At 48.3% G+C, this 20,716-nt stretch overlaps 1 protein-coding gene across 12 annotated transcripts in view; it reads left to right on the top strand.

Annotated features, from left to right (window-relative positions):
• Positions 1–20,716, top strand: part of WWOX (WW domain containing oxidoreductase) — a 907,382-nt gene that overhangs the window by 515,655 nt on the left and 371,011 nt on the right. Inside the window, exon 9 of one of the 12 annotated variants that reach the window (XM_086350016.1) lies at positions 1–20,080. This exon is cut by the window's left edge and continues 20,259 nt beyond it. The exons of the other annotated variants lie outside the window; for them this stretch is intronic. The gene's annotated coding sequence lies outside the window, so the exon portion shown is untranslated. Of the gene's footprint in view, positions 20,081–20,716 lie in introns of those variants that run through there. 12 annotated transcript variants of the gene reach the window in all.

Below are 20,716 nucleotides of genomic sequence, written 5' to 3' on the forward strand. Positions count from 1 at the left end.
TGGAGTGGGTCTCCACTTCCTTCTCCATCACAATAGCTGAGCCGCCGCCTTATCCAGGAAGAGGAAGAGTAGACGTGGTCCGGGCTGGCTGGCAGGTGGTCGCCGGTTAGTCCCGATCCCGAGTTGGTTCGTGCGAAGGATGGAAGTGCCCAGGAAGGCATATCGTGGCTGTCCTGAGGCTCCTAGGGGCTGAGCGGAAGGGGTGCCGCCAGGGCTCCTGCCTCTGCCACCAGAGGAGAAAATGCCCACCAGGACTGGGAGGTGCCAGTTGGCTCAGAAAAAGCCACAAATGAACAGTGCTATTTCAAAGAACCGATACCACACTTTCTTCCAAAGGAGACTTGAAGTGACTCACAAGAGAATCCTGACTCTACATGGAAAAGGCAATTAGACATATCGGAGAAGGCAATGGCACCCCACTCCAGTGTTCTTGCCTAGAAAATCCCATGGACGGAGGAGCCTGCTAGGCCGCAGTCCATGGGGTCGCTAGAGTCGGATACGACTAAGCAACTTCACTTTCACTTTTCACTTTCATGCATCAGAGAAGGAAATGGCAACCCACTCCAGTGTTCTTGCCTGGAGAATCCCAGGGACGGGGAAGCCTGGTGGGCTGCCGTCTATGGGGTCGCACAGAGTTGGACACGACTGAAGTGACTTAGCAGCATTTTATGTTTCAAAGAGCGTACCTGAAACTAATTAGAATGAAAAAATGAGTTGAAAATAGCCAAAACGTAATAAATTATTTCTGTCTACCAGCATTAAGTTTAACTGAGTTTGGGACTTCCCTGGCGGTCCAGTGGTTAAGACTCTGAGCTTCCACTGCAGGGGGTTTGAACATCCCTGCCCGCTGCTTGGTAAAGAAATTTAAATGTTGAAAATTTAACTGAGCTTCATAGAAAGGAGTCTAAAACAAAAAATTCTCTTTAACCAATAAAAAGAAGCATAGATGCATACTCACAAACCCTTATCCTGGAATAATCCTAAGAATTTATCAGGTAGATCCCTGTTTGTTAAAAAAAAAAAAAAAAAAGACTCAGATAATGGTACAATCTCTTAGAATAGAGTTTACTAAAGATAGAACATTCTTAAAAAAAAAAAAAAAAGATAGAACATTCTTCTATCAGTCATGCATGCCTTACTTTTTTACCTGGAGTAAAAATAGTATGCAATATTAAACTGTTAGTGAAGGGAGACATTTCTGTGAAAAGTGAAAAAATACAGAGGCCCCTTTACTTCCCAACATTCTGTGATTGGAAATGAAAGGGAAGGAGTGAAGGAGGGTGGAAGGAAGAAAGAAAGAAATTAATTCGTGTATTTTTAGAAAAAGACAAGAGGCATGGTAGTCACTCATATGAAAATGAATAACCTCGTTGGCACTCACCTCTGCTGCCTACCTGGCAGGAGGCTGCCACGTTTCCTGCGAACAGAACCAGCATTTTTCTTTAGAACCAAAGGAGTAGGAAGTAAAATGGGAGAGGGAGGGGCAGGGGAGAGAGAGCTCAGAATCCACTCAAAGCCAACAAATACTGACTAATTATTTAAAACAAATAAAGCCCAATCTCTCTTTTAATTTTAATTTTGTATTGGCGGGTAATTGCTTTACCATATTGTGGGAGTTTCTACCATACGTCAGGGTGAATCAGTCACGGGTGTACATAGCTCCCTTCCCTCTTGAACCTCCCTCCCACCTCCCCACACCACCCCTCTGGATTGTCACTGAGCTCTAGGTGGAGGTCCCAGTATCACACAGTGAAGTCCCACTGGCTATCTGTTTTACACATGATGACGTGTATGTTCCTAGGCTACTGTCTGAATCCGCCCCACCGTCTCCTTCCCCCACTGTGTCCGCAAGACCAAGCTCTCAATCCATAGAAGAAACACCACCACCACCACACCCGCCCCCCACCCCCCCTACACACACACACTCATCTCTGGTGTAGCATCTGTTCTTAGGGGATTCACTTGGATGTACAGTTGAAAATATACCTTTCCATATACTTTTCCGTGACTCTTGGAAATCTTGGTAAATGTTACTTAGTAGTTTTCACGTAAGTGTTGGAGAATATCAGATTAATACAAGGTTGTTATTTCTAATGTAATTTAGCTAACAAGGTCAGCAGATTTTTTAAACCACTCCTAAGGTCCCATCACTTCATGGGAAATAGATGGGGAAATAGTGGAAACAGTGTCAGACTTTATTTTTTGGGGCTTCAAAATCACTGCAGATGGTGATTGCAGCCATGAAATTAAAACACGCTTACTCCTTGGAAGGAAAGTTATGAGCAACCTAGATAGCATATTCAAAAGCAGAGATATTACTTTGCCATCAAATGTCCATCTAGTCAAGGCTATGGTTTTTCCAGTGGTCATGTATGGATGTGAGAGTTGGACTGTGAAGAAAGCTGAGTGCCAAAGAATTGATGCTTTTGAACTGTGGTGTTGGAGAAGACTCTTGAGAGTCCCTTGGACCGCAAGGAGATCAAGCCAGTCCATCCTAAAGGAGATCAGTCCTGGGATTTCTTTGGAAGGACTGATGGTAAAGCTGAAACTCCAATACTTTGGCCACATCATGCGAAGAGTTGACTCATTGGAAAAGACTCTGATGCTGGGAGGGATTGGGGGCAGAGAGAGAAGGGGACGACAGAGGATGAGATGGCTGGATGGCATCACTGACTCGATGGATGTGAGTCTGAGTGAACTCCGGAAGTTGGTGATGGACAGGGAGGCCTGGTGTGCTGCGATTCATGGGGCCACAAAGAGTTGGACACGACTGAGCAACTGAACTGAACTGAACTGAAGTCCTAAATCAGGATAAAAAATCTGTAAAATAAGTGTGTTTGTCTTCTGTTTTCTCATGATAACACCGTCTTAGTTAACATTCACTGGAGCACTTACTATGTGCTAAGGGCTTTCTATGCATTATTTTATTTAGCCTTCTTTGTAGCTCTGTAAGTGGCATCTAATAAACTTAATCACATACTCATCTGAACTACCTGGTGAGACAGTCCAGCCTGCTGGCCAGCAATCCCAGGGGTCGGGCTTCCTGATTGTAGTCAGTCCTCTTTCTAGCTTGCTTGGTGCTGCCCACTCCAGCTCAAAAATCAGAGGGGATAATTCTGGGGCCTTCAGTTGGCTGGTGCTTCCAGGAGAGTGGCAGCAATTCTAGGAATCGTCAAGGAATCTCATTTCACCAGCCAGGTGCAGAGAAAATGAGCAGGAGGAGTATGGAGTCAGGGGGACCTTGCATCTCTGCTTCTCAGAGTTCTTCACCGTTGTCTGTATCACTGCAACTGTTACTGTAGCATGTTACTCTGTGACAGCCTTTGGTATCCTGTCTGTATCCACGATATCCTTTATTCCATGATATCCTCCTCCTCACGGATGATAAAAGCATAAAAGAAGAAAACATGGAGTTGAAGGGACTTTTCCAAGGTCACGTGGCTTATGAGGAGCAGAGGTGGAAGTCTGTCTAGTACAATCCAGCTTATCCATCTCAAGAGGAAAGATACACCAAGGAGGATGATTATTAAATTACCACTAATGCGGACGCTTGTAATTACTCCCATAATTTTCTTTAGGCCCATCCCATAGGGTGCTGTTAAGTATGATTAGATTGTGATTGTAAATGGATTTGGCCAGGCAATTCTCTTTTACTCTGTGACAGCTTCTTCTCTAGAGGGCTTGGTCCTTGGAGAAACCATCTTTCCCAACTCTGTTTGCTGGAGGTGAACCTCTGAGAGAATCACTTCCCTTCCCAACAGCTGGACTTCCTTGGTTTGTAAAGTCAGCTGATGAGGCTCTGTGAGCTTTCAGGGAAGAAGACACGCCTGCTGATTGAAGAGAACCTAAGATCAGTGTGCAAATTACTGAGTAACCACAGTCATATGGTTGACATATGATGTGAGAGCTGGATAATAAAAAAGGCTGAGCAGCAAAGCATTGATGCCTTCGAACTGTGGGGCTGAAGAAGACTCTTGAGAGTCCCTTGGACTGCAAGGAGATCAAACCAGTCCATCCTAAAGGAAATCAACCCTGAATATACATTGGAGAACTGATGCTGAAGCTGAAGCTCCAATACTTCGGCCACCTGATGCAAAGAGCCAACTTATTGGCAAAGACCTGATGCTGGGAAAGATTGAAGGCACGAGGATAGGGGATGACAGAGGATGAGATGGTTGGATGGCATCACTGACTCAATGGACATGAATTTGAGCAAGCTTCGGGAGATGGTGAAGGACAGGGAAGCTTGGTGTGCTGCAGTCCTTGGGGTCGCAAAGAGTCAGACACAACTGAGCAACTGAACAACAATTGTCATATTTACTGATTGGGTGAATGAATGAACATAGGAATGGATGGATGAATGACTAGGTCATTAAGACTTCCTAGATAAGTATTTTGAAGAAGCTGGTCCAGAATGTTTAAGCCAGCACTGTCATGACACACACCAGTTTCTTTCTTCTCTCTTCTTGAATACCATGTTCTCATGGTTTTCTTTCTCTCCAAATAAATGGTATCTGTTAAAAATCAAATTCATTTCATGTATTAACCAGTGCAGCAGGCTTTGAACTTGTTTTCTGAAAGTGACTTTCCTTGCATTCCCTTTCTTTTGCCCCAGTTTTATTGAGGTATAATTGACCATTCAAACTGTATATATTTAAAGTATACCACGTGATGATTTGATAAATGTATCATTGTGAAATGATCACCACAGTAAGTTAATTCACACATCCATCAGCTTACATAGTTGTGTGTGTGTGTGAAAGCTTAAGTTGTACTCTTTTTGCAAATTTGAAGTACACAAAGGCAATGGCACCCCACTCCAGTACTCTTGCCTGGGAAATCCCATGGACGGAGGAGCCTGGTAGGCTGCAGTCCATGGGTTCGCTAAGAGTCGGATACGACTGAGTGACTTCACTTTCACTTTTCACTTTCATGCATTGGAGAAGGAAATGGCAACCCACTCCAGTGTTCTTGCCTGGAGAATCCCAGGGACGGGGGAGCCTGGTGGGCTTCCATCTATGGGGTCGCACAGAGTCGGACACGACTGACGCGACTTAGTAGCAGCAGACATAACATACTGTTCACTATAGTCACCATGCCGTCCTTCACATCTTCAGAACTTCATCTTATAACTGAAACTTTGACCAGCGTCTCCCCTTCTGCCCCACTCCTTGGTCCTTGGCAACCAACATTCTACTTTCTATTCCTATGAGTTCAATATATATTTTTTTTAATTTCACATATAAACGATACTATCCAGTATTTGTTTTTCTCTGGTTTACTTCACTGATGACTGTTTTCATGGTAATCAACAGCCTGAAAACTGGGCATATTAACGTGTGACCACAGCCTTGACCCAAAGAAAGGCCTTGTTTTGGTTATGTTTTCTGAAAGGAGAGAATAGAGATAGTGTCCCTCATGAGCAGGACCTGTGAGCTGGGCAGCATGTGTGAGATCTCTGAGGCCCTTTCTTGGCAGGTCACGACTCGGAGCTGTACTGGCTCTGCTGATGGGCACTTGCTGCTGTGTCCTGCAGTGCCCCTTGCCTGCTGGGGTGAGACTGCTGTGCCCAGGGACAGGCGTGTCCAGAAAGAGCTCAGTCTCTACTGCCAGGGATGCACGAGCAAAAAGTCCTCCTTCTTGGAGGACTTAATCCGAAGAGTTTGAGGAGAGTATGTTAGACATGTTTTGGAGGTGGTAACGAATGTGGTGGGTGGCCCCACATTCTAGGTTTGGGTAAAGCAGGACTTTTCACTGTACACTTGAACCCTGTCCTTCAACACTGGATGAAGAGCCCTGTGATACTCTTGGTGTTAAGGCTGCATGATGCTGTAGAAAGAGCAGGGCTGTTTTTTGGCTGTTTTTCGGCCAGTATCCAGCAGGGCAGACTCACTGGTCTTAGAATAGCAAATGCCCCATGACTGATTAGTAGTCCTGCCTCAGGCCACTCAGGTGCCCGCACCCCCCGGTTCACAGAAGGGAAACTTCGGGACCTCTGTCCAAGGACAGGCCCAGCATCCCCTCCTGCTGGTCTGTGCCGTCTGTCCACCCGGTTCAGTGTCGTGTCTGATCAGGGCTGTGGGGAGAATTGTTGAAACATACCTGGTTCCAGCCTCACTCGCCTCTGCCATTTAGTAGCCTCAGGATCCCAACGTACCTCCCCAAGTCTTTCCTCCCCTACATTCTAGGCATATGAATAATTATTTCAGCATCATGGGATGATTCTTAAGACTAAATGATGAGGGAAATGTATGCCAAGCATAGCAGTTTTCCAGCATGTCATGGGTCCATCAGAAATGGTCTCCTTTAGATTGTATGATAAATTCCTCCCAGAGGGGGAGGCTTCACTTATAAATGCTTTCGTATTAGAAGTCCCAGAAGTCTCCCCACCTTCAGCCTTCTGTTTGAAGAAGCGGAGGACAGTGTCGGGAGAGAGAGTCAGGGCAGAAAATAAACAAAATAAGGGTGAAGATCACGGGAAACCTGGACCTTGATAGAGAAGGATGCAGAACACGTGTGCTTTTTTTCCAAACCCTTTCCAGTCGGCCCTGTTGCTTCAAGCGGCAAAGCAGATGTCATATTTTTGGACAGTTCTGTTCACTTGTAAGACTCAGTTTATTTCATGTGGATTTGGAACAAAGAAAAATCAATGAGACGAACAGCTCTGGGAGGCAGAGCGGAGGCAGTTGAGAAAGGACAGAACTGCACAGACTCTCAGACATTATTCAGGAGGCTCCAAAGTTTACTCAGCCTGGAATTCTGAAAAAAAAGATCAGTTAGGCAGTAGTTTACCTTAGACCATTACGAGATGGACTGTAGCCAAAACAGACTGTCAAACCCAGGAGAAAAGTTGAGAGAAGGGATTATTTTTAGTGTTCTAGAAAGCGGTAATATTCCCATGAGGGTTTTGTTAGCTATTGGCAATCTGTACTGATTATGGGTGAATTTTAGAATTTTAACACCCTTCAGTTTCACCCTGTTTTTAAATTCATTTTTCTACTAAGTCATAGTTCAGCAACTACCATACCTAGATTTGAGGTAGGCAGACCAGGAATCACATGTACGCTGAGAAGTGTAGCCCCCATGATGACCAACAGATAGTTGAGGTTTACCAGGCTAACAAATAAACAAAGATTAACAGTTGAGTTAACCTTTTAAAAGCACCCTGTTTATACTTAAATTTATCAGTGTCCATCTTTCTAAATTTGGCAGCCTTGATGACTCTCCTGATTGCCGTATTAGGAGGTCTGCAGGGTGACCCTGTAGCCAAAGGTGTGAGCAGCCCGGGGCATAGACACGCCCTGTGCATAGAGAGCGCTGGTGCAAGCCCTGCGTGGCCCTGGGAGCCACACCCATGCAGCCCCGGAGCAGCCGGGCGCCTGCCCTTCACTCGTTTCATGAGGGGAGGAAGGCCGGCCTTGTGCCCGTCGGAGCCCCGTGTGCTCACTGGCCCTCTGCTGCGGGGTCCGGCTGCTCCTCTCCAGGCTTCTGTCCATCTTGGTCCATCTTCACCCTGCTTCCCTCTACCTGTTTAATTAAGATTTAAAGCTCTTTAAGATGTAACTCATGCTAAAATTTATCTTTATATCAGTTCACAGTTTCATTAACTTTGTTTTAAAAGGAAGTTTCCTATCACCATCATAAAGGGGAAATCAATATGATTTGCCAAGGGAAAAGAAAAGATAAGGATAAAACTACATACCATGAAAATAGATCTATATTATTAATGCCATGTAGCTGTTATTACAAGAGAATATCCTAAGCCCAAGGCCTGTCTCCCCTTCGTGCAAAGGAGGTGAGCAACTTGCAGAGAGGCAATGGAGGTAAGCCGAACTAAGATGCTTTTCAGTCCGAAGGCTTGGTCAAGACAGAAGGAATAACTGTCTCATCCATCCGAGTGATGTAATGTGGGGTCCGTGAGCCGGCTGTGCTCGTCTTTAGTTTGGTGGGCTTGCTTGCGGCCTCAGATCTGAAGCGGGCTTCCCCCAGATGTGCCTCGTTTGTCTTTAGAGTGTCTTTAGACTTGTCGTCACCATTTCAGGCATCATCTCTGCAGGTCTGCACGGTACATTCCACCTTGGGACTGTCCTCTTTGCTTGGCGATTAAGAACAACTGTGGTTCAAATCCTGTGTCTCCTCCTTGCTGTGTGACTCTGAGTTATTTGAGAGACCACTCTGAGCCCAGTGGTAAGTGGACATGATCATATATATTCATCAGGTTATTGTGAGGATCAAGGGTGATGATGTATAGAGGACGTTGGCATTTGGTATAAAGTACATATGTCTTAAGTTGCCGTAAGTGTATTAGTAATGATTTTGAAGATTCTGTGTTCAAGTTTGGGGGAAGAATTGTCTTCCCAGATCTCTATTTTCTCTTTCAAGAAAGAAAGGAAAATTTCCTTGTGCAAACTAAACCCAGGGTCACACTATAGGCATGTTGAGTTCCTAGTTCTTGTGGCCTCTAGAAGTTAGGACAGCTTTCCTAGGGATTTCATGTCTGCATCTCCCCTCCCAGAACTGACACTTATCCTTGTCTTCGTCCACGAGCCAGGATCCTGGACTCGGGGTCTGACGTCCACACTCCCAGGTCCTGGGAGTGTCCTTGGTCCGTGTTGGACCTGACACTCGTTGAGATGTGGTAGCTCACATGCCTGAAAATCCCATGGACCGAGGAGCCTGGTGGGCTGCAGTCCATGGGGTCGCCAAGAGTCGGACACGACTGAGCGACTTCACTTTCACTTTTCACTTTCATGCATTGGAGGAGGAAATGGCAACCCACTCCAGTGTTCTTGCCTGGAGAATCCCAGGGATGGGGGAGCCTGGTGGGCTGCCGTCTATGGGGTCGCACAGAGTCGGACACAACTGAAGTGACTTAGCAGCAGCAGCAGCTCACATGCCTGGAAAGCACTGATGGACAGATGATAGTATGGGATTATTTCTTGTTCTGTTCTGATCACGATTATTATATTTTCTTTTCTGTGCCCAAAGGTTTTCTACTGTGTTTTTAACATCACTACCCAAGAGGTTAACAGGCTCATCTTTTCCAGACTTGGCTTGTGTTCAGCCATTAGCAGAACAGGTCAGAAAGAAGAGCCTTCATGAAGTTTGATCTGTTTGTCTTTATTAATTTATGTGGATTTTCTTGGCCCGTTCCCCCACCAGTTTAAAAGATGCAGCGAGCTTTCAGGGAGAACTCTTGAGCATCTAGGTTTTTTGATTTGGTTTTGTCTACTTGTCTGATGCCATCTTGGCTCCCAGACCAACATCAGGGAGAAATGTGCGTTGACTCAGTCTGTGGCTGGTCTGTTTTCCTTTCTTCATTCGGCTACCCCCAGAGTGTCTCTGTGGTTTGTGGTGGGCTCTCAGGTTTTGCCCTCAGGACTCTCACTGGTCTAGACAGACTGGTTTGTTTGGAACAGTTTGACACACTTAGGTTGCTTGTGACATCTGGGTCACCCCTGTTTAGTCTAACAAAAGATACTGATCACCTCCTTGGATTTTTGAACTCTCATTTGTTGGCATCTCAGGGTCCTCTTCAAAATCCCACATTCCTCGTTTGATATAGATATTAACCCCCTTGGTATGAGGAGAAAGAGAATTATCAAGAAAACAGGGAAGGAAATACTGCAATAAAGGCAGTCCAAGGTAGGCTTGGGGGCTTCCCTGGTAGCTCAGCAGTAAAGAATCTGCCTGAGATACAGGAGCTATAGGAGACACAGGTTCGATGCCTGGGTCAGGAAGATCCCCTAGAGAAGGGCATGGCAACCCACTCCAGTATCCTTGTCTGGAGAATCCCATGGACAGAGGAGCCTTGCAGGGTACAGTCCATGGGGTCGCTAAGAGTCGAACATGACTGAAGCGACTTGGCACGCAAGGTAGGCTACCTTCAAATTGAAGTCATTACTGTTTTCTTTCTGTGTGTGTTTGTGTGTATGTTATGTGTTATGAGAGAGAAGAGGCAATAGAAAATCTAAGAAAATAAGAAAGATTTGAGAAATTCTACAAGGAAGACAAATCAACAAATAAATGTCAAAGGAGTTTCTCAGATTGAAGAAATATGATTCCTGTTCAGTGTCAAATCTTCACTGGCCTTTTCACTCAAGTCATCTAATTCAATCCCCACAGTAACTATATGTGTTAGTCGCTCAGTCGTGTCCAACTCTTTGTGACACCTGGCCTGTAGCCTGCCAGGCTCCTCTGTCCATGGCATTCTCCAGGCAAGAATACTGGAGTGGGTTCCCACGCCCCCCTCCAGGCATAACTAGAAGGTAGAAAGTTGATCAGGTAGGTTCAGTTGTTCCATTGGATAGATCAGGAAACTGAGGCCAAAAGCAGTGAGCTGATTCGCCTGGGATCCCAGAGTCAGGAGCTTCTTCTGCTAAGAGCCAAAGGCAGCTGTGTCACTGGGCTCTACCCTTTCGTCTCCGCCCCACCCAGGCCCCACATCCTCCTACTCCGAGCCTGGTCTGTGGACCACCAGCGTCAGCCACCCATGGGGATGTGCAGACTCTCAGGCCAAGCCCAGACCTGCTGAGTCAGCATCTGCATTTTCACAAGGTCTCCCGGTGACGTGTTTGCACACTGCAGTTTCAGAAGCGCCGTTCCCCCCACCGCCACCCCCAGCTGAGCCGAGTTCACAGTCCCCTCGCTGAGCGCTGCTCAGGCACTGAGCTTCTGGTGGGGCCGCGGAGACACTGAGCCCCGGCCCCTGTCGTGAGCAACTCAGAGCCCGGGGCAGCAGAGCACGGGCCCTGTAAGGCTGGCAGTGCAGTAATAGCAGGAACATGGGGGAGGGGCGCTTTACCAGGAGCACTCTCTGCCGATGCTCATCCCCGACCTGCGTGGGAGGCCACCTCTGCCTGTGGTTGAGAGCAGCAGCTCTGGATTCGCATCGTCTGGTTTCAAGTCCCGGTTCTGCTACTTCCCAGCTGTGTGATGTGGGACAAGTTACTTAACCTCTCTGGGCCTTAGTTTCTGTATCAGTTTCTATATCAGTACAACAAGCAAGCACTATTATGGTTTTATGGGGAATCAGAACAGCACCCACTTGTGCAGCTCGAATGAGATGATCCTCGGGAGGGACCCAACACTGTGGCTGACACTCAGCTGAATTAATGTCAGTTCTTATTGAAGGCTGAGTAGACAGTAAGCAGCGGCAGCAACAACAGAGGGCCCGGAAGGGTTTGTTTCTGAGGTGGGACCAGATGAACGTAACTCTACGTGCAGAAGCATGGCATCCGGGGAACACACTGGAGCGTTTTTGTTCCATCAAAGGCCTGTTTCCCATACACCTGCTCTGTGCCACGCACTGTTCTAGACTCTGAGGACGTGAAGCTAGATTGACAAAAAACAGTTCCTCCACCTGGAAGCCTCCCAGACAAGGGCCAGAAAACCCTGGGTCATCTGGCATCACCCATGTATTTACTACCAGGCTATACGTTTCCCTCTAAGCACCGCTTCAGCCGCATCCCACCAGTTTCGGTATAATGTATTTTCATTCCCAGTCGTTCAAGATGTTTCCCCTGTGATTTCTTCTCTGACCTTCACATATTGATTGTAGCATTGACTCACTTGTTCTCAGCCCTGCCACCACTCACTGAGTATCTGCTATGCGCCAGACCGTAGCCTGCGGACAACTTCTGACCTCAGATCATTACCCAAAGAGGCATCCGCCATCCACCTGGGGGAGACGGACAGGAACTCAGCTCTTTACACAGAATACAAGAACTCCTTGTTCCAAATCTCTCAACCCAGCTTCTCTGACTCCCAAGGTTCTTTTCACTGCTCGATGGCAGCCTTTGAAGCCCAGCCTGTCCTGGGAATCACTGTGTTCTGAGCACCCAGCACAGCGCCCTGCCCACAATAGGTACTCACTGCAGTATTTTCTCAACACAGGTGGTGTTTGGTACTCATGAGTTTTGTCTCAGTCATTCTGGCCACTCTCTAAACCCATCTAGTTGTGACTGGTTTCCCTAATTTTCAGTTACTTTGTTAGGGCAGTTGAGCTGTCTCCTCACTCTGTGTTCCGCAGAATGGGGAGTTGTCCGGGCTTGTGCAGACCCCAGCGGCCCTGGACTCACCTGCCTTTCCTTCGCCCCCCTCATTGCACAGGGAAGCCCTCCTCCAGCTCTGCCTTCTCTCCCCTGGGGGCTGGGGTGTGTGTGGAGCTCCTCCCAGATCGTGCTTGGAGTGTGAAGTTTGCTCCGAGGGATCCCAAAGTGGTGGCCGAGTTGGATCAGCCGGCGCTCCAGGATAAACACCAGTCCACCATCTCTGTCCCGCGTGCCCGCCTTTCTCCTGCTCTCAGCAGTTTACGGGGTACCGTATTATCAGTCTTCCCCGCCCTTGCCTCTTCGGAAATGCGACCAGCGGCCATTAAATAGCTCCCATTCCTGCCAGAAAGGGTTGTTTCGGAGGGAGGGGGGCTGCCTTCTACCCCAGCCAGCAGTCCCTTTCAGTCGGCATTTCCGAGCTTGGCAAGTCCGGATTCCTCAGGGAGCCTGACCCGGGATGCCTGCTCCTCCGGCCCCACATGGCAGACATCCTTGTCCTCTTGGGGGAGGAGAATTCATCCTTCCGGGGAGATGGTTCTCGTGGGCATGGGTTTAGAGGGTCACAGCTGCTTCCATCCAAACCATTTACCTGATTCTCCAGAAACTGCCTCCTCTCCTTTCTGCCTCTTAAATTGATGTACCATCCGTTCGTTTATGTACCTTCCATTCATTGTTCATCTGTTGACTTAATCATGCTTGCAGTGTAGACTGGCGATTAACAGGGCGCATTCCAAAAAGCCATGCTGCCTGTTGTGATTCCTGGCTCCCCCATGTTACCTATGACGACCTTGGGCAAGTTGCTTGCGTCTGTTCAAGCCTCACTTTGCCCATCTGCAAAATGGGTGCAGGACTAGTGCCTGCCTCCTGAGCTCATGAGGATTTGGTGAGGTGATGTCCTCAGAGCGCTCAGCAGAGTGTCAGGAATGTGATAAATGTTGCACCGAGGTCTGGGCTCTGGTTCTGGTTGTTCACAGCAAAGATGTATTGGGCTGACTCTGGGCAGAGTTCCTAAAAAATTTACTTTCACCGACACCCGTGTCTTAGTGTCTAAGTTGTGCCTTCAGGACATGAACAGCTGCTTACTGAGATCTAGAGACACTGAAGGTTCTTAGTAAGACTTGGATCACAGTTTTCACTGGCAGTTACACTGAGGAGTGACTGACACGGAGAGAAACCAGAGGCAAAAATAATCAGTTTTGTAGGGAAAACCATCCCACTGTACTAACCAAAAAGACCTGGGGTTGTGGAGCCAAAGGGAATGGGTGGGGGAGATGGAATTCAAGGAGGTAGAAACTCTCCTGACTTGGATACTAGTGGGTTACAAGCAGTGAGGGATGTCTGGGAGTCGTGATGATGTGAAAGCGTGACAGAAGTCTGACTCGAAGCAAGAACCCATCTCTGGGGGCAGGCCAGCCGGAGGCATGCTAGTGTGCGAAGGAGAGCATAGGGGAGCATAGGTCCAAGGTGTCCCAAGCAGTCACAGAGAGGTGGGCGGGGAGGCAGGGCCTCTCTGCTCAGACATCCAGGACTCTTGCTGTATGGACTGGACTGCTTCAAATGGAGCATCTCAGAGGCAGTGAGGAAACCCTTAGGGTGAGGGCTCAGGTTTAATCAAGAGGGCAACCCTGAGGACACTTGGCAGCCTCAAAAACCCCTGGGACATCATTCAAACACTGTCCCCAGAGATTCTGATTCCGAAGAGGTCAGAAACTTGCCTTTCTAACAGGCTTCTGGGTGGTGCTGAGCTGCGGGTCCCCAAGGATTCCGTCAGGGAAACTCGAGTCACCTTGATTTTCTTCATTCCACTCAGGTATCTGCCATCCTTACTAAAATATGCAGAGGCCTGAGGAGTGAGTTTTCTGTCACTAAGCTGTAAGAAGAGGAATCCAATTAATCAAGTTTATTGGCATTGTTTGCAAAGTAAGAGTTAACAGGTCCAGAACCAGGGCCTGGCAAGACCTCCTGTGAGCTAGTACACAGTGCTGCCTCAGGGCTCCTGTGCCTGGCACCCATTCTTTTCATTATGGTAAAACGTACATAATATAATACTTATCATTGTAACTGTTTGTAAGTGTATGAATTAGTGGCATTAACTACATTCAGAGCTTTGTATAACCCCTAACTATGCCTCAGGCTTTTTCATCATCCTAATATAAACACTGTACCCATTAAGCAGTTAACTCCCCTGTCTTCATTCCCAGCAGCCCCTGGAAATGTCCATTCTACCTTCTGCATCTATGAGTTTGCCTATTGTAAACATCTCACGTAGGTGGGATCACACGGTGTCTGTCCTTCAGTGTCTTATTCTACTAAACACGGTGTTTTCAAGGTCTATCTGTATCACAGCACATATCAGAATTTATTCTTTTTATGGCTGAGTAATATTCCACAGTGTGTGTGTGTGTGTGTGTGTGCGTGTATAATATATATATGCCACATTTTGTTTATCCGGATACTTGGATTGCTTTCGCCTTTTGGCTTTACCTGAATAATCCTGCTGTTAATTTTAGCATACAAATACCTGTATGAGTCTCTGATTTCAGTTCTGCTGAATATATATCTAGGGGTGATTATTGCTGGGTCACATGGAAGCTGTAGGTTTCACCTTTTGAGAAACTACCGAACAGTTGGCCCCAGCATTTGTACCGTTGTACGTTCCCGCCAGCAGTATGACCCCTCCATGCTCACCGGCCCTTACTTTCTGGTGTACTGTGCTAGCCGTCCTAGCAGACGTGAAGTGATGTCTCGCTGTGATTTTGATTTCCAGTGACTGATGATGTGCAACATCTTCTCGTGTGCTTTTGTGTGTGTCCTCTGGAGAAAGTGACACCCATTTTGACCCTCAGATACCTTGTTGGTTTTGCTGCATTCCAGTGCCATGAGTCTCTACTCTGCTAATTTCTTCTAGTCCTATTTAGAATCCGAGGTAAAAAGAAAGCAGTAATTGGAACGGACAGTTGTTGTTTGCATGGGGGTTTGGTATTAAATACCATTGTGTTCTCTCATTAGCTGTATTATATTCTTATTATGTGTTTTACTAGGCAGTTGTAAGTCTTGGCTTTGGAATTTTGTTTGCTTTCTTCTTGGTTTATTTTGCAAGCAGACAGGTATGGCCACTGTGATTCTGAAGCCACTGTGCCACAGTGGAGAAAACAGTTAGAGGAGAATGAAATTGTAAGCAAACCAAAAATTGATCGATGAATCAAAGGGAAAAAAAAAAAAAAACCTTTAGAGCTTTCTAATCTCCAAATAGTTTTTCTTTATAATTTTCTGAGGTTATGAAATGAACTCAGTAGATTGGAGTGTAGTTCATCGCTGTAATTGTTGAGCATTTTAATTATCAGGAGCTTTTTGTGCTTTCGTGAAATGCTTATTTCACAGCCTACTGGTGGGCCTTTTTGTCCACGGGAAAATAAATATTCACCCCAGAAATTAGGTGGTGAACCCAGCCAGGCTCTCCAATCGAGGAGAAAGGAGATCGAGACCAGCCACCCCTGTCCAGGGGCAGGAGGCCACGTGGGAGACCGACGCCGTGCCAGCGGGATGGAGGTGTGCGCACGTGTTTCCACCCTGCTCTGATCATCAGCCTGAAAACAAGCCCCAGAAGTTCCAGATCCGGGCCAAAGACGCCTCCTTTCCTCTCCCTGCTTCTGTCTGTATTGTTGTTACTGTCTTTCCTCCAGAGTTGCAGGGCAGGCCCAGACCCTCGGCTCTGGCATTCAGTACTGCGTGTTCTCAGCCTTCCAGATAGTTGGTGGAGGGTGGAGGTGTTAAATGGGAGTCAGGGAAGGGCTCGGAGATGAACTGGCAGCCCTTCTTCCATGAGTCCTTCCCGCATCCCTGGCCCTGTTACGGGCCATGGTGTCATGTGGAGTCAGGGGTCACCATCCTGACATCCCACCCTGCTTCCTTTTTTCTCCTCTCTTCCTCACCTACCTACCAGGGTTTATCAACCCATCAAACACACACAGAAGCGAAGATAAAACAAAGTCTTCAAAAAAGAAGTGAAACCCGGGGACGTGAAGACTCAGACTCTCCCGCAATCTGATGGCTGTAAGTCAGGTTTCAGTCAGCAGGCAAAAGACACAGAGACTTTAACAGGGATTTCAGTAGAAAGATGTAGGAGGGCATGGCTGACCACTGAGGGATCAGATGGGGGTAGGGGCTACCCCGAGGGCCATGGCAGGCAGCACAGCCCAGGAAGGGGCAGAGAGGGACCGCTCTCCCCAGGACTGGGGTCAGCCGGCCGCAGCCCAGTGGGTGGAACCGGAGTTTCCGGCAGGGCTGCATGCGGCTGGGCTGGTGGGGCCCGGGAGGGCTGTCCGTGGGAGGTGCCCCACCGTGGGCGTAGCTGGCAGTCGGCCAGCGTGTGCTGGGAAGGGGCCTTGGGGTGGGGCCCTGGGGCGGCAGGGGGAAGCTGCCCACAGAGGGGTGCCTTCTCGGAACACAGGCCTGGACTCCTCCAGTGTCCCCCTGGCGCCCTCTGCTGGAGATGCCTAACATGGTGCCCTGTCCTGGGGTGGGGAACCTCTCCTTGGTCTCAGGCAGGGCAAGATAGGGGGTTTGGTGCTCAGAGGTCATCTCTTGAAGGCTGGAAAGGATGCTGATAATCACAGTAGGAAAATAAGTAGAGTGGGGAGGATAAGGAGCGCTGGGTGTGCTGTTTGATACGGAATGTCCCAGGAAGGTGACGTTGGAGCAGAGGTCTAAGGAGGGGACAGCCTGGTGGCAGAGCTCTCCAGACAGAAGGAACAGCAGGTGCAAGGGCCCTGGGGTCAGAGCTGGGGGGGCAGGTCTGAAAGGCAGCGGGGGAGGCAGCTGCTGTGCACTGGAGCTGGGGCAGGGCTGATGGGGTCCCTGGGCGTTAGCGTCTGGCCGGGGCACACAGGCTCGGGGAGTGGGCCTCCCCTCGCAGAGTCTCCAGCAGAGATGTGGTGTGAACGGACTCAGCCCTTGGCAGGATCACAGGCAGCGCTGCGCTGGGAGAGCACAGTGAAGGGTGGGGGGCCAGGACCCAAGCAGGGACCCCGGAGGCAGAGAACGGTGGCTTGGGCAAGGGACAGCAGTGGTGAGAAGCGGTCAGAGGCTGGCGGCGGTTGGAGGCAGCTTTTTTTTAATGGAATAGAAATGGATTGCAGAGAGAGGAAGGGATTGGCCATGTTTGTGAGACCTTGAACTTGAGTGGCCGAATGAATGCTGTTGCCACCAAAGCCTCTGTTTGAAGAACTTCGGTGTCCAAACGTAAATCTGTGTTCATAAGCAATCCCCATTCTCTGCAGGGGTGATGAGAAAGTTTGGGAATCAGTCATAATGGTTACATAACATCGTAAATATATTTAATGCCTCTGAATCGTGTACTTTAAAATGGTTGAAATGCCAGGTTTTCTTATGTGTATCACCACAGTTTAAAAACCTACAAACAAGGGTATTATGAAAATTATTCTGTTGTCTTCTCCATATACCTTTTCAAAGGATTAATAAAGTGCCAGTGAGGTGATGTTGACCTTGATCACTAGGTTAGTTGGATGTCTGATGAGTCCTTCTCTGTACAGATACTCACTTTTCTCTTTGTAGGTAATAGATACGTTGGAGGAGATTTTTACCTAAGAAAAAAAAAAGGAGGGTGGCCGCTGTTACCACCACAGCTACTGCCAGCCCATTCCAGGCTTCTAACAGCTGGAACCTACACACGTTTTTAGTCCATTTCCTAGGTGGGACACTGAGGCTCGATGGAATTAGGTAACATGCCCGAGGTGACGTAGGTAGGGAGTGGCTAGACTGTAAACTCCATGAAGACAGGGTCTTAGGCCACTGGGCTCGCCAGTGCTTACCCCAGGCGCTGTGCACAGGTCCCGTGCATGTATTAGATGCCATTCATTGTAGGCATACGCTGGAGTCTGGAGACACATCTGTGGCCCCGCTCCTCCGCCCTCTGCAGCTGCTGGTCTGTCATTAATGAGCTCTACCCAGCCCAGAGATTTCAGGAATGTCCAGCTGTTTGCTTGTGTGGAATGAACTGTCCTGCAGCCCAGCCTAGGACAACAGAAGTCACATGGCCCCAGACAGACAGCCAATAGCTGACCCACCCAGAGGCCTCCCTACACTGTTCGTTTTTTTAAGTGTTTTTTTTTTTTTTTTTTTTTTAACGTGGACCATTTTAAAGTCTTTATTGAACTTATTTTACCACTGCTTCTGTTTTATGTTTTTTGGCCGCCGGGCATGTGGAATCTTAGTTCCCCAAGCAGGGATCGAACCTGCGTTCCCTGAATTAGAAGGTGAAGTCTTAACCACTGGACTGCTAGGGAAGTCCCCCTACCCCGTTTAAAATGCCGGGTCAATGGGGCACTTTGTCCTGCATGGTAGCTGAGGTCCTGTGATTGCTCTGTTGATGGGAAAGCGCTGTTCCTATTTTTAGACAGGTGGTGGTTCTCACTTATTCATAGCCCAGTGCTCGTGGGTGGAACGTGGAGTTATAATAGAGTGCAGGTGCCTCTCATTGCTTCCCGCTACTCACTGGATCGTGTTTATTAAAAAGGAAATCACAGTGGTGTGTCTGGAGCTGAAGTCTGAACAAATAACCCGAAATGAGGAGTCCCAGGAAGGTGGGCAGCGGGCGACAGAGAAAAGCACAGACAAGTTTGAGCTAATTGGGCTCAGCCCGTAGTTTGCATGTGAATTAGGAACAGGGAGCTGGGCCGCACAGGCACCATCGCGTTCAACCTTTGCTGGCAACCTTCACACGCCAGGCCGGAAGAGCCGGAATCCGAACTGAACGCGTTTTACCCAGGCCTTCCACGGAACTTGAAAACGGGATTCTGAAAGCATGTGGTTGAAATGAGAGCCTTTCAAATGTTGATAACTCTGCATGGATGCATTGGTGTCTGCACACATGTCCTCCTTATTGTTTTTTTCTCCCTGTCTCTGGAAAGAGGCTACCCCCGGGCTTCAGAAAAGAAGGGCTGGGGTCTTTAATTCAGAAAGAGTTCTGAGTTACAATAGGTGTTAGAATCCATGTTTCCATGTATCCTATAACTCTTTCAGTCAGTTCTTTGAGAGGCCAGTGTGTGTGTGTGTGTGTGTGTGTGTGCGTGCGTGCATTGGTACACAATGTGCGCACTGGTACACAAGTATGCACAGGCCATAGAAAAAGACAGTTCCTAGAACATGCATCGTTCTGGATTGGATGGTATCCCCGAGGGACTGTGCCTCGTATCACACAGACAGCCGAGAAATCTCTTCCTTCATTCAGCAAGTATTTACTCCCTAGTGCAAGGAGAAATCGAATGTCACCCTTGGCTGTAAGCACTCGTGGCCCAGGGTCTTGTGGGAGAGACACACCCGTGTGCAGGATGCTGGGGTCATGTGCTGTCGGGGCGCAGAGCATGGAGAGGTCAGTGCTGATGGGGAGTTTGGGAAGACTTCACCTACACCAGGGAGATAGGTGGATTTTTCTTCCGATCCAAGAAGGGAGGGAACAGGCTTTCCAGGCAGAGGCAGGAACACAAACTAGCTCAGGGACCCTGAGTGGATATGACACATCCACGGGACAGGGCCTCATCCCTCGGGGCAAGGGGCGAGGGATCCTGCAGGGTGAGGACCCCAGGTGAGGCTGGAAAGACGGATCAGCTGGGCAGGCGACCGCACACTGGCATCCCAGCCCTCCCCCGAGGCAGCGGGGCCATCTCAGGCTGTGGGGAGAACATCCCTCCATCAGACACGGTTCTGTTTGGGGGAAGTGTTTGGTTTTCAAAATACCTCTGCTCGCTCGCCTTGCCTCCCTGAATCCTTGCCCCTCCCCTGCCTGTTCGGCGAACTGAAAGGTGCTATCAGAACTATATTTCTCCCTCTCCAGTAATATCATGAAACAAAAATATCTCGTGGGTTTGCACCCTAGGAGTGATTTGACTGTTGACAGCGGAGCCTTTGAGAGCCTCTGTGTGTCGTTTCCCGCCCCACCATGCCCCTCTCCATGGAGGTCTTTGGCAGCTTTTTGATGAGTAAACCTGGCCTTGACGTTTGCCCCAGCATGATATTCTTTTGTGGCTCATCTGCTCCAAGAATTGAAGTACGCAGACTTATTCCTCATGTCTTGTTGAAACAGAGAAGTCACCGCAGCACCACGGAGAAGGTCAAGGACATAGGCAGGTTCTGACACCGCTCGTGCCTTCTGCAGCTGTGGAGGGCATGGCTGGGCGCCCCCCACCCCCGCCCCGTCCTGCTCCCATGAGGATGGGGGGTCCTTCCTTGTGGGTCGGACTTGGGCTGTAGCAGTGTGGCACCATCAGCACTTTACAGGGAGCAGATGTCAGTCTGATGAGGGTATTTAGAGAAATGTTTTTAATTTTGCTGAAGTATAGTCGATTTTCTGTGTTGTCAATGGCTGTACAGCAAGGTGACTCAGTTATATATACATATATATTCCTTTTCGTATTCTTTTCCATTTTGGTTGATCATGGGATATTGAGTATAGTTCCCTGTGCTACACAGTAGGACCTTGTTGTTGCTCCATCCTATATATTAATCTGCACCTGCTGGTCCCAGGCTCCCTCTTGGAGTCACGAGCCTGCTCTCTATGTCTGAGAGTCTGCCTCTGTTTCGGGGGTGTGTTCATTTGTGTCAGATTTCAGATTCCGCATGTAAGTGATAGCCTCTGTTTTTCTGAC

This window comes from Bos grunniens, chromosome 18 (genome assembly GCF_055505025.1).
Source record: "Bos grunniens cultivar Pamir isolate PY7600 chromosome 18, Bosgru_T2T1.0, whole genome shotgun sequence".
Taxonomy (NCBI): domain Eukaryota; kingdom Metazoa; phylum Chordata; class Mammalia; order Artiodactyla; family Bovidae; genus Bos; species Bos grunniens.